Below are 13700 nucleotides of genomic sequence, written 5' to 3'. Positions count from 1 at the left end.
AAAATCAAAAAGTTTTTGATTTCGACAGTAGATGTCAATGAACAGTCAAAATGAAGTAGCTTTTTTGCCATGCTGGAATATAAAAAGAATGCTAAAAGAATGGAAATGCAAGACGCGTTACAATATTCCAGAATTCTTGTACATTGTAGTTAGAAATTGGTGTTTAACAAACTGACCGTGTTTTTTAAAAGAATAACCTTTCAGTCACTGTAAATTGACATCCGTCAATGTGTAGCTAAAATATTTTTTTTTAAAATTTTTACCCTGTCTTTTTATTAAATGTATACATTTTTGCAGTTACAGGTATTTGTTGCTCTTGTTCTTTTCATAGTATCACAGGTGCTGGGCCGTAAGGCCACCTGTGAAGTAACAAGTAATCGTATTTGATGTTTTTCTGTGATAGCTAATATTTTTTTATCTTCAAAACTATTTATTTTCAAAATTTTTAATGGACGTTTGAAAATTGTTTCTTTCTTATTGTCCTTTTAGCCACTTGTTTTTTGGAGCGCGTCAATGACAACTTCCACCCCTTTCTGTTAAATTTACTGTTAAAGTTGCTTACTAACACCAATGGATTTTGTACCGTTTTGTACTGATATTTTGCTTTCAAGTGTTGTTACTCAATTGCTTTGTCGTACTTTTTTCACTGTGTATCTTAGTTGAATTGTAAAACTATGTTGGCTGGTTTTTTAGCACAGAATGCTATGAAGTGAATGAGGGTTTTTATATAGTTTCCTTTTGTAATACAGCTGAGTTTCTTTTCATTTTTAATAGCCGCCCTCATCTTCTCAGCCGGCTATTATTGCGCTCGTATTTTTTTTACAATTCAAAGAATTTGAATTGTATTGGGGCGCTGTCTTTTTTTTAAGATCTGTTCACACATTTTCATGATTTTTGAAGTCAAATTGGAGTAGTAATTTTGGTCACGCCGAAACAGGAACTGGAGCGAAAATGCGAGTGGTTTTGCGGCGTGAAATTTTTTCGCTCTAATTTTAAAGTAGAGTGAGAAAACGGTGCTTGAACAAAAATTCGGTTTCTCGGTAGTGGTTTTTTGTTCACATGCGGCAATTTCACTCTGATTTTTACTGTTTTTTCGAGTTTTGGATCGGATTTGTTCCTAAATGGTTTTCCCAATCCAATCACAGCTCATTGTAGGTCTGGTTTTTTGTTTGAATTAAATTTTCATTTCTCGCTAGTGGTTTTTTTGTTCACATGCGGCGTTTTGACATTGATTTTCTGTTTTTTTTCTTATTTTTTTATTTGATTTTTTAAAAATGGTTTTTTCAATTCACTCATAGTCCATTCTAGGTCTAGTTTTTCTGTTTAGTCAATGACAATTCTTTGAATTGTACGTCAGGACTTGTCCTGCTATGTTTTTTTACTTCGTCAAACTTTCTTTCGCTTTACCATTTTGCCGCTTTTTCGACATTTTGCGTGAAATCTTTTTGACTTCTCTAGGCTAGTTTCTCTCTTCTCTCATTCTGCTTAAAGTGAATTTGAACATCAGTTGCTCAGCCAAGCAATTCAAAATGAACAGAGTCGGTATAAAAAATTGAAGTCAGAAATAGAAACGGGATAAACCCATAAAGCCCAATTTTAGATGCCCGCTATTTGAACGTCGTTCCTATAAGTCTTAGTTACCACCTCTAATGCTTATTGGTGTTGATAGTAGCCCCTGTAGCCTCTCTCTAAGAAACAGAAGTATGTTCAACTACGAAATGCCATCAAAATAAATCGGACTTAAAAAATATTTTTGTACAAAAATCTTTTTTCAATATATTCTATTCGTTCAATCCTAATCATGCTTATTGGAATCAACGGCGGCTATTTTCCGTCAATCTGCCGGGTATGTTTATTACTCTTGTTGATGCTTCTTTCAATGGTTTCCTGTAAAAAATGTTTTCTGTTTTCTATATGAAATTAGTTGGATCTTATCAAAACAGTCTAAATGGTTGTGATGACTTTAACACAAGTGGTTTTCAAAAGAAGACAAGTTCTTTTTTTACAGATTCTGTTGTTATTGTTTAATTTGGTTTATGTAGGTTGATGTTTTTTCTGACTAAGAAGGACTGCGCCTGAACAAAAATGTTCATATTTTCTGAAATCAAATTTTCTAAAAGTTATTTCCTCAATTAAATTTTGGTCCTTACTGGTGAAATGATACGAGTAAAACTCAGTTTTATTGATATCACTGTTACAAAAATTCGTGCATACTTGAGAATACATGAGGTTTCAAAATACAAAGCATGAGCTGCATTTATTTGAATTGAAAATCTCATATCTTGTTCATGTGGTACACATAGGAAAAGCAGGGTGAGATCTTTATGCTGCGACGCATATTATCGAGCCTTCTTGTTAACCTGTTTTGAATTATTTTGACTCTTTAACTTATGGCCTCTCGTTGATAATTTTTCTCATAACAAACGTTTACATTCTGCATTCTCAACCAACGAAGCGCTCTAACTTTGTTACTTTGAAAAGATTTCAAACAATTTTTGGAGATTTAAGTGACAACTTGAAAAAACTATTTTTACATTATAGCTCCCGATGTTATTTGGGACAGACCGTAATGATTAAAACATCAAGAGCACATTTTCCCTGCTGATCAATTATTCAATCAGTTTTGGCTAATTTATTATCTGACAGAAGTTTTTGGTGTGCAGCGTGTGCTCTTATGTTCATTATTTATCAGAATTTTTTTTGAAGACATCTGCGTCTGAATGTTGACAGCTATTTGAGCAGCCATGTTGATGACCATCGTTCTTCCGAACGAAAAAATGCTTCTTATCACGAAAGGTTGAAGGCGAAAAAAGATTGAATTAAAAAAGTGGAATTAGAAAAATGCGTTGGGTCGTTTCAACCTTGAATTTAACAGAGGATCTAACAAAATTAGCCACAAAATGTTGCCAGTGGTAGTGTCTAAGCCTGCATAGTAAGTTAAAGTAGTTTCAAGTATGTTTGTAAATATTGCCACTGATTCTTGAATTCTTGTTATGCAAGATCTGACAAAAGTGTTACAGAAATGTCTTATTGACACTTATCAGATAATGCATTGCCTGTTATGGCAATTCTAGAGAATTTATTAGTCTTTGCCGGTAAAAGATTTTTGTCAATTCTTACACGATGAAAAAGTAACTTTATAAGCTCGTGCACAATAATAACTGCCAAGGTTAAGATGCACGACTTTAGTCCGCTCTGATCAGACCATTTGGTTCGCACACTGGTGGCGTAGTGCGACCCAATATACATGGTCTGGGAAACGCTGGAGTCCCAAGTCTGGACAATGCTCGCACTACAGTCTGACCAGAGACCAAAGTCTGGACATAAGTTGCCCCAAAATAATCTGACCACAAAGCATTAATTGACCCTATTTATTTGACTGCAGTTTATTATCACTGTTTTTGATGACTCAGAAGAAAAGTTGCAGGCACTTCAAAATGATTTTTTGTTTATAATTTTGTCAATTAGGTTTGTCCTAACCTTAACAAGTTAACTAAGTTATTCAATTTCAACTGGAGTAGTATATAGGTTTGAATTGAATAATTTTAACAAATAACAGCAGATTATAACACTGTTCTGGAATGGTCTGATCATAAGTCAAAGTTTGGTGTATGGTCTGATCAGAGGGAGCATTGGTCGCACTATAGTCGCAAAAAAAATGTGGGTCGCACCAGAGTCGCACGAAATATTCGGGTCGCACGATAGTCTGATCAGAGGTCTTTTGGGTCGCGCTATGGTAGCACAATTTCATGGGTCGCACTACGGTCGGTCTGATCAGAGGGCTTTGGGTCACACGATGATTTGATAAGGGGCAAAGTCTGGGAAATGGTCTGAACATGATCAGAGAAATATCATCGTGTATGATCCCAACATATGCAGTACTTTAGCAAAATTGGCATGGAAAAATGGTGATTCATACCAATAAATATTAAATTTTAAAAATCTTGTCGGACGCCTATCAGTTCTTACAAAATTACTTGTATAATCTTATCGCCAGCTGTTGAAACGTAGCTGAAAAATCATCGCAATCATCAAATCCAAAGAGTATTCCTTTTTGGTTTCACTAACGAAAACTTCGCGTACAACAAAATTGGCAATTATCCTGGAAGAAAGTAAACAAAAGCGAAGCTGAAGGTCCATCGCCCTGCCTCCTACGCTAAAACATTTGTGTTACGAAATCAAAATAGCCAACATTATAAACGTGACTGCTATTTTGACGGATAAATTATTGAACTCTTGGAATTCTTCTAAGTACATTCATCGGCAAATGTGTGCACGTGAATGGCAGGTTGCACGGCTAATAAAAGTTTATAAGATTATGCTTTTAAAAACGTGCTCAAAAACGATAGTCAACCACAAGTTTTGGTAAAATTTGTTACCTGAAAGCAGAAAAGTGTGTTCTCAGAACTAGGAAAGCACGTTTGAATCGACAAAATTCGTTTGCGAAAAAGCTAATTTGTGTTTTCCGGGATCTAAAAATCTTTGAAGAGACAAAAATGGACAACGGCACGAAAACGCGCACAACCTAGTTCGATATCTGTTAAGGATATTATCCAACAACTTCGCCTGATGTCCCCCGATGATGACCAGGCCATGGATTACGTTAAAGGCCTCTTGAGTGCATCGAAACACAACAGCGACAGCGACAAAATTTAACGAAGTTAAGTTCCATTTGATATCTACTACTCTTCTTGATGACGAGACAAGAGTGGAAACTGCAACTCTTAATAACAAATACTTTGACGGGAAATTTCGGTTCGCAGTTCGATAAGAACTTCTACAACGCATGACGGATTATATGTAGAAAACCGCATGTGTAAAAAAAGGAAGCTTTTTTTACTAATTATGAATATAAGGTCCTTGCGGTTCAATCTTGACCAGCTAAACGCGTTCATAGTCATTGCACTCTGTGAGACATGATCATTGAATCTTCATTTGAACCTTCACAGCCCTTTTGCAACTCACCAAGCAAAAAACGGTGATAAATGTATTGACAATATTTTCAGTTTTAATTCTGTTAGATGCAAAACGATTAGAACTGACATTTCAGACTATTATATTCTCTCAGAAAAAAAAACATTCGTAAAAAAATTGCGTTTCGAAATTTTTGTGTTTTAGAAAGTTCATGAAAAATAGACGAAAGAGATAAATTTTACAGTTAGGGGTTCGTTTTCCAATATATATATATATATATATATATATATATATATATATATGTATATATATATATATATATATATATTAATGAACAGATAAAATTATTATTTCAATCGACTTTTGATTAAGTTGAAAGATTTCCAAAAATGTCAATGGATGACTAAACAAGTGAGAACAAAGATTTAATAAAACGACTGTTTCAAAAGCTTGCTGGAGAACTCGTTAGATGAGTAAAAGAACAGATATCGACAACAGGCAACTTTGCAAGCAAAGCTATCAAAAATGGACGTTTGATTTATTACGAAAATCTTACTAAAAGGAAAGATGCAACGAAAGATGAAAGGCATTCTGCCGCGTTCAGTGATTACTGTTTTGAGGAAGAATCTGTAGATTTGAACATAAATTTCTAGAACTTTAATGAGTACTTTCCTTTGCTTGTATCGGCAAAAGCTTAGCTTCCCGGTTCAACATAAATAACATTAGTCCTGAGAAAGAACTTATTATTAGCTTTGTTATATCAACTGTTAACGAAAAAGAAGTTTGAGCAACTATTAGGTCACTGAAAAACAAAACAACATATGGTCATGACGAGATTAGTAACAAAATTGTATAATATTTGATCTCAGTAATTTCACGTTCATTAACAGTATTGCTCAATGAATTTATTACACCTGTTTATTTTCCCTCAGTATGGAGCTTGGCAAAAGTAAAGCTGTTACTTAAAATTGGATCATAGACTCATCCGAAATGCTACAAACCCGTTAGTTTCATAAGCTTGCTATCAAAGTTTCTCGAAAAAATTTTGTTTAATAGGATGATGCATTTCATCAGAAATTACAAAATAATCGATATAGATCAATTAATCAAATAATCAATGTGAATCTTGGAGAAACGCTTTGATCTATTCTAAGGACTTTTTGAGACAGCCGGTAAACCAAACTCTAACAGGATTAGCATGTTTTGTTGATCTAAAAGAAGTATATGTCACCATTTGTCAAAAAACGATGATTAGAAATCTCGAAAATTACGGTCCTGAGAACTTTTTAAACTGAAAGTTTGCTTGGACATCGCTAACAATATGTTAAATACAATAGTTCTTTCTTACAAAAGTAGAAGTTGAGCTACGGCGTTCTACAAGGGTCAGCCTTGGGTCCACTATTTTTCTTTTTATACATCAGCCACCTACCACAAACTTGTGAGCTAAATGAGATTAGTCTAAATGCATATGATACCACAATTTACTCGACTGCTAAACGGAACTTTGGCTTTAACGATCATACACAAACAACCATAAGGTTTGAAGAGCATAAATTTACAGTTAATTACAGAGAGTGCAACCTAATAATTTTCGGAAAGCAAGAGTTTTTCAAAACAGACAGTCTAGGTGAGCACGTGCGAAAAAATAACAAATTTACTTACTTTGGCATCATTATAGACAGCAAATTTTAAATCTCTTCAATTTACGAAACGGATAAGCAAATTTTGGGGCGTTTTTTTTACAAAGCAAGATACTACTTCACGACGAACAATTATTATGGTAAATTTGTAATGACCTATGGTCTTATTGTTTACGGTTGTAGAACAAACATCTTTAACAAAAATTTTTAATTCGTAAGAAAGAAATATTTCAAGCAACATTTTTCAAACAGAAATTTGACTCCGTTCAGTCAATAATAGGCAATTTCAAATTGCTCTACATACTTTTGCACTTTTTATCAGAAAAAGTTCAAAAACCTTTTTTTTGTTTTTCAGATTTTGCTTAATAATGAAGCACATTTTCCCATAAGCAAAACACACAACAAATTTTACCAAGCATACAAATTCATAAAGGAAACATTTTTTACAACGACAGCTCTTGTTGGCTCACAATTATGCAGCTGAAAACAACCTTATACCAGAAAATGTAATTAAAATGAACCGCCATCAGTTACATATTTTAGCAAAAAATTTAGTCTCCTTTACGGTTTTGAAAGTCAAAACATAATAGATATTTTTTTCGACGTTAGGTCTCCTCCAATATACATTGGTGCTACCCACTTGGTGTGATATGATTCTCTTTGAGATTCCTGACCCTCAGTAATATTTAATACTTTCCATATTTTCAGTTGCTGTTCTGGTGAAATCAAAACTCAATTCAAGAATTTGAACTTTTCTTACGTAAAAGCTTTTGAGTCTTTTGATCGAATTTTACTGCCAGAAGCCACCTCAGGTTATGCTCAAAAAGCGCCGATCTGTGACATTTATACGAATGGATTGGAAGCTTATCAGATGTATTCAGACGTTTTTCTGATGTATTTTGGATATTTATTGTGAAAAAGAGGAGCCAATAGATACGTTATCGGATCTTACAAGAAAAAATTAGCATAAATTGAAATAATTTTGCATTAGATTGGTGACATCTTGAACGACAGAATTTTTGCTAAGACGTTTTATGAGTACTTACAAGTTCAGAATTCCGAAGGCTCTTGGGATCAACATGTCAGCTCATATACCACAAATCAAGAAAAGGATTTCTCGTGATATATATTTCAATTCGTTGAGAGCTTCACAGATGCTAAATTTTAGTTCTCCTTATAAACATTGCTACTTGGGTAGAGGAAAAATCGCAAACATATGTAGGATATGGGGTTAAAAGTTGTTTTCTTTAACGGCCTTGCATGCGTTCGAACCTCTCACCTCGTCCATGTCAGCCTCTTTTTCCTCCACTGCGCCAGCTCTCACTAACTTCTAGGTTATTTGTTTGGAATTAAAATTAGATTCACTCGACTTCCTGTAAAACATGCGCGTTGAATTTTGGTAAGATTTGCATTTTTTAGCGGTGAAATTACATGTTTTAGCGTTGAAATCTGATGATTTTTGTAAGTTAACCGCTTACTCGGTTTTCTTCAACATATGGCTCTGAGGTTTTGCTTGCTTCATGTTTACAGATTACGATCAGCACTCTTGCTGCAAAAATTCTTAAAGCTTGGTTTTGGTCGAACTTTTAGGTTTGAATTATGTTAGTTTTAACCCTCTTATCTTACATCGTTTTACCCCCCCCCCCCCCCCTAAAATTACCCCCTAATCTTACATCTTTCGGACACTTTTTTCTAAGCGGTGAATTTATGTAATTTCACCGCTACCGGGTGATAATTTTTTTTTCACCGCCTGATTTAGGTAAATTCACCGCATTCACCGTGATTTTCTTACAAAATTTTTCGCATTCACCGCTTATCTTGCATATTTTTTGCGTTGAATGACGGTGATCCTCGACCCGGGTAAGCATTTCAGGTTTTGATTGCTCTAATATTTGCGATGGGTGATTGCTATAATATTTACAATCCAAACAGGGATCCATGAGTCAAGCTTTATTAATTACCCACGGATAAATATTGTGGCAATTATTTGTCCTGAAAAAGATCCCGTTCGTTTTGAGCGTCTGTAGTCAAAGTTTATGAAATAAATGAAAACATATTTTTCTGTTTATTTCGTGATTGGATTCAGACCCTCATTTAAAAAAAAAGTCTACGCACTGAGAATGTGTGGTAATGACAAGTCAAAGTCCGAAAACCAGTTGGATCTTATCTCTTTCTCGGATTCGTTACGAGAGCACATTTTTCTATTTTGTAGCTGCGAAAGTGTACGCTGAGTCAATTTTGCGGTGCTGATGGTTTTTACTACACGAAGAGAAGTATTGGTTTTCTATCGAACTTTTTACGACTCGAAGAGGAGTATTGGTTTTCTTAAGGTTTTTTTTACCGGAAGTACTATTGACGTAATGGTGAAAGAGAGTACAGTTGACGTGTGAACTAACTATTCATGCTCGAGAGAAATTTTTTGTTCATGCGTTGCGTTCAGTGAAAGACTTTTTGATGGGCGCGTATAGATGACAGTTTGTAGCCGTGTTTTCGTCCATTTGGCCCTATTTTTTTTTAATTGTAACCTGGTATTTTTGTAGAAGTAAATTTTGATCGATTTTGCATGATTATGCAACCATCAAAATCGATACCACAATGTTTCTGCAATATATTTACTCTTCACACTCTGTCGTGTTTCTTTCTAACATTCTCCTAAAATCTATAGTTTTATTCGCTCTGCTTTTAATAAATTGGAAATTATCGATTTGAACTAATAATTTTTGTCTTTTATCTTTGAATTTTTGGAAGTTTTTTGTTCGCAATTGGTTTTCTTCAACATATGGCACTGAGGTTTTGCTTGCTTCATGTTTACAGATTACGATTAGCACTCTTGCTGCAAAAATTCTTAAAGCTTGGTTTTGGTCGAACTTTTAGGTTTGAATTATTGCTCGCGTACTTTGATGGTTTCAAGTCCGTACAAAAAATTTGGATTGTTTTATATATAGGAGTATTTTACTTTTTCGTTCAATTGGTTTTATGGGTTATCTCAACCATGATTTTTTTTGCTTTTAGTAGTCAATTAAGTAGTAACCAATTGATTAAAAATATAATTGTATTTCTTTCATGAAACCGATTCTTCGCTTAGTTTCCCGGAATTCTTCCTGTCATGTTTTTCGTTTTTTACACGAAGCAGTTTTGTTCAAGCGGCATTTTGACCTACAAGCGAAAATGAAAACGGTTGTCATGCTGAACAAACTTTTGCTACACGGGAGAAGTTTTTTTCAACCATGGACTGCGTTCAGTGAATGATTTTTTGACTTCGAAAAATGTTTTTAATAGAATGGCGCATATAGATAACCGTTTTATAACGTTTTTTTGTCCTTTCGGCTCAATTTGTTCTGTTGTAATTTGGTTTTTGTAGAAATAGTTTTTGTTTGATGCTGAATTAATATGTGATTTTCAGAAGCTACCGTAAGAAATGTTTGCAGAGCCTCATAGTTCTTTTGGCACACTTTTAGACTTTTGGGCGGACTTTTTCTCTGAAAGATCAAGGTATATAGCAACGATCGTTTAAAGTTGTTTATTTCGTGTATTAAAAACTCATTTAAGGACATTCAATGACAGCTTTTGACATTCAAGGAAAATTTGTTTATTAATCAGAATTTTAATATATTTTTAAAAATAATTCTTGAATGTTTTGACTTTTCGCAAATTATTTTACCTTCTGGAATCTCTCTACTCTTTTTTCACTTTTTTAATTTAAAAAGTAAGATGACTGAGAAAATTTTTAGCTCTGATTGCCGAATAAATATATGCACTTATTTATTGATCGATTATTTTTTGGTGTGAACGCTGTATGTTAAAAATAAATATCTAGGACAAACGGCCGAATGAGTTGAAGAGCAGAGAAAGGAGATAGAGAGAGAGAGAGAGAGAGAGAAAGAGAGAGAGAGACGTTTTAGTTTATATCATTTTCTGCGAGAGAGCAAAAAAGTCGTGAAAACTTTTTAGCTAAGCGAACAAAATTTTATGATCACGTACGGTTTTTTCAGGTCAGTTTCTTTTCAGCAGACTCAAATTTTTCAGTCAAAATTGTATCTCATTATTATCTAAACAAGTAGTAGTGTGATTCGAAGCGTTTTTGAACACCCGAAGCTGTTATTACACTTATGGTTTCTTTTTGATGCTATTTTTGTTTTACCATTTTGCCCTATTTTCAGCTTTTGTTGTTATTTTTTATTCTTCTTAATTGTTTTGAGAAATTGCGAAGTTGCGCGCCTGATATTAGTTGTTTTAGCAGTTTTGGCGGTCTTTCATATTGATTGATAATTTTCTTCAATTTTTTTTCGAAAAAACTGGCTAAACCCGAGCAACTTCTGCCGAATTTTGTTTTATGTTTCTGGTTTTTGCCTTATTTTCTGATCTCACGGTTCCGGCTGTAGTATTTCTCAATCAATTCTTAATTAAGAGTTATTTTATTGCTGTTGCTACTATGCGGTGACTGTTCAAGTCTAGACATGGCACTTTTGGCTTAAAATAAATTACACAAATTTCTATTTTTTATGATTTTTTTGTCGTTAGCAGTTTCCTAAAGTCTTTTGATATTTCTCTCCTGCATTTTGAATGAGTGATTGATCTCGCAGAATAATTTATAAAAATTTTGTGCCGAATAATGGTTGTGAAGAATCACGAATGCTAAACAATCTGATTAGAAAATTGTTTAAATAATTAATTAATTTTCTAATTTTTTTCATGTCTGTTTTGTGCTTTTTTTATTGTTTTTCATTACGTATACATCAAACAGTGGGTGGTTGACTGATATACATGAGAATTTAATTAACATTTTGGCCGTTTATTGGTTCCGAATTCGATTCTAGCTTTTGTATTGAATTTTTTTTAGAGAATTTTTACTTTTCGTTTTTGTCCGTTCCCTATCATCTCCTTTCCCTTTCCTCGAATTTCTCTTTATTAACCTTTTTTATGAATTTGTCTTTCAGTTGTTAATATGTTGTTGCCAACTGCCTGTGTTAGTGGATTTTTTACCAATCGTTTTTTATTTTGGAGTCGCATCTAATTTTAAACTTCTTTTTGGTGTATCCGTTTGTGTCAGTTAGTTTTCTCTTGATATTTTCTGTCCGTTTTTAAAAATGGTTAGTTTAATTTCGTAAGATGTGCGGTTGGTAAGTGAGGACGGTGACTTTTCTACTTCGAGTCGTTTCCGGAATTCTTCCAGCTATGTTTCATTTTGTTTCGTTTTCTAATGTTTTAATTTGTTTTCACGCCGCAAAGTTGGAAAGAGCGTTCTTGATCACGCGTTCGTGCCTCGCTGTAGCATTTTTTAAGCACCTGACTTGATTATGTGATATTACATCTGACCATAAATGACTTACCTCATTCTCTAATTGAATTTCACGGTCATTCGGGTTTTTGCAAAATCTTTTCAAGGTCATTAAAGGAACAACTGCTCAATAAGGCTGATAAAGTTAAGGGTTCCGCAGTGAAATGAAGTAAGGAATTTAAATTTCTAGGAAGTCTTTTAGAAATCATCTTTTAGAAATTGTTTTTGATTTTTAGTTCTTTTGAGCTGTGTAGCTGAGAAGTAAAACAGTCTACCGTTTTGGAGTTTCAATTCAATCTTTTCGTATTATGTAGCAAACGATCAAAATCGACTATAAATCATCATGAAGCAACGTTTAAGTTTTGGCGAACACAGCCACGTATAAGTATCGTACGTACATAGCAACGTAATAACATTGGTACGATAATAGCAACAAGTGAGAGTTTAGACGGCAAAGTCTTTTTGCTCATTTAACTGGTATCAGTCTGTTTTTGATAATTGTGATCAACGCTGGTCACCATTCTATTCGAAACCGTGCAAAAAACCGAAAATTATTAAGTTCAAACGATTCTTACTTGATAGGTTTAATTATTAGGTTTAACGAAATTATGTTATTTGCACTTTTTCCGAGCTTTGTACGTAAATTGGAACGATTTCTATGCGTATTTAAATACTCGATTCTGATTGGCTAATAAAATGACGCATTTTGATATATATTACACGCTTTAAATCTATTTATTTACTAACATCCTCCGGCCCAAAAGAACATGCTGGGAGAATGGGTACTAATTTTACAAGCGGGCGAACGAGCGATCCAGAGGACGTGCGCAATACGGCGGAGCGTGCGACGCTGTCGGAACCGTAACGGAGTTCAGTGATCCGAGCAGTGGGGTAGTAACCCCTCGGGTTGGTTTCTTCAACTACCCAAACCAAATCACCGGTCTTAAGGTGATGGTCGGCAGGCGTCTGCCACTTGGAACGTCGGTTCAGCGCCGGAACGTATTCTTTGATCCAACGAGACCAAATAGCGTTAGCGTAGGACTGCGCGCGGGCGTAACGTTTACGGTGATCAAACTCGTCTACGCCAATGATGGAAGGGAGACTACGTGCTTGGTTACCGAGGAGAAAGTGATTAGGTGTTAATGCGCCTAGGTCGGACGGGTCGGCGCTTACGGGCGTTAACGGGCGTGAATTAAGTGCATGTTCGACCAGGCAAAAAGTGGTACTTAAAACCTCATCTGTGAGGCGACGTGTTCCAAGGATTGTGTAAAGTACGCGCTTGAAACTACGTACTAGCCTCTCCCAGATGTCACCTTGGTGTGGCGCACTGGGCGGGTTGAACCTCCACTTGATGCTTTTGTGGGCAAGTTCTACAGCGATGTTGATGGTGTTCCACTTTTCGATGTTCTCGCGTAGTTCTTTTTCCGCGCCAACAAAGTTAGTGCCATTGTCTGACCAAATAATGGCCGGTGTACCTCGACGTGAGACGAAACGCTCCACTCCCATTACACACGAACTGGCGTCCATGGACGGAACAATTTCAACATGAACGGCACGAGTGGTTAAGCATGTGAAGAGGAAACTCCACCTCTTCTTGGTTGTCCTACGCACAGTAACGTAAAACGGGCCGAAGTAGTCGACCCCAGTGTTTGTGAAGGGAGGAGACTGGTATGCGAGTCTTTCTACTGGGAGGTCAGCCATGATTGGTTGGATAGTGGCGGCTTGAAATTTTCTGCACGTAAGGCAGTTAGATTTAATGGAACGTAGTGAGGATTGTAATTTAAGGATGGTATAACGTTCTTGTACTTTAGCCCGCAGGTAGTCAATACCTTGATGATGATGTTTAACGTGGGTGTGCCTAAGGAACA

At 35.2% G+C, this 13700-nt stretch overlaps 1 protein-coding gene across 1 annotated transcript in view; it reads left to right on the top strand.

The window, feature by feature from the left end:
* The window catches only part of LOC142341262 (uncharacterized), a 59020-nt gene that overhangs the window by 24461 nt on the left and 20859 nt on the right, over positions 1 to 13700 (top strand). The gene's annotated exons all lie outside the window — the stretch shown is intronic.

The sequence above is a fragment of the Convolutriloba macropyga genome, chromosome 1 (genome assembly GCF_964194025.1).
Source record: "Convolutriloba macropyga chromosome 1, txConMacr16.3, whole genome shotgun sequence".
Classification (NCBI taxonomy): Eukaryota; Metazoa; Xenacoelomorpha; order Acoela; family Convolutidae; genus Convolutriloba; species Convolutriloba macropyga.
This window is presented reverse-complemented; position numbering and strand designations above follow the sequence as displayed.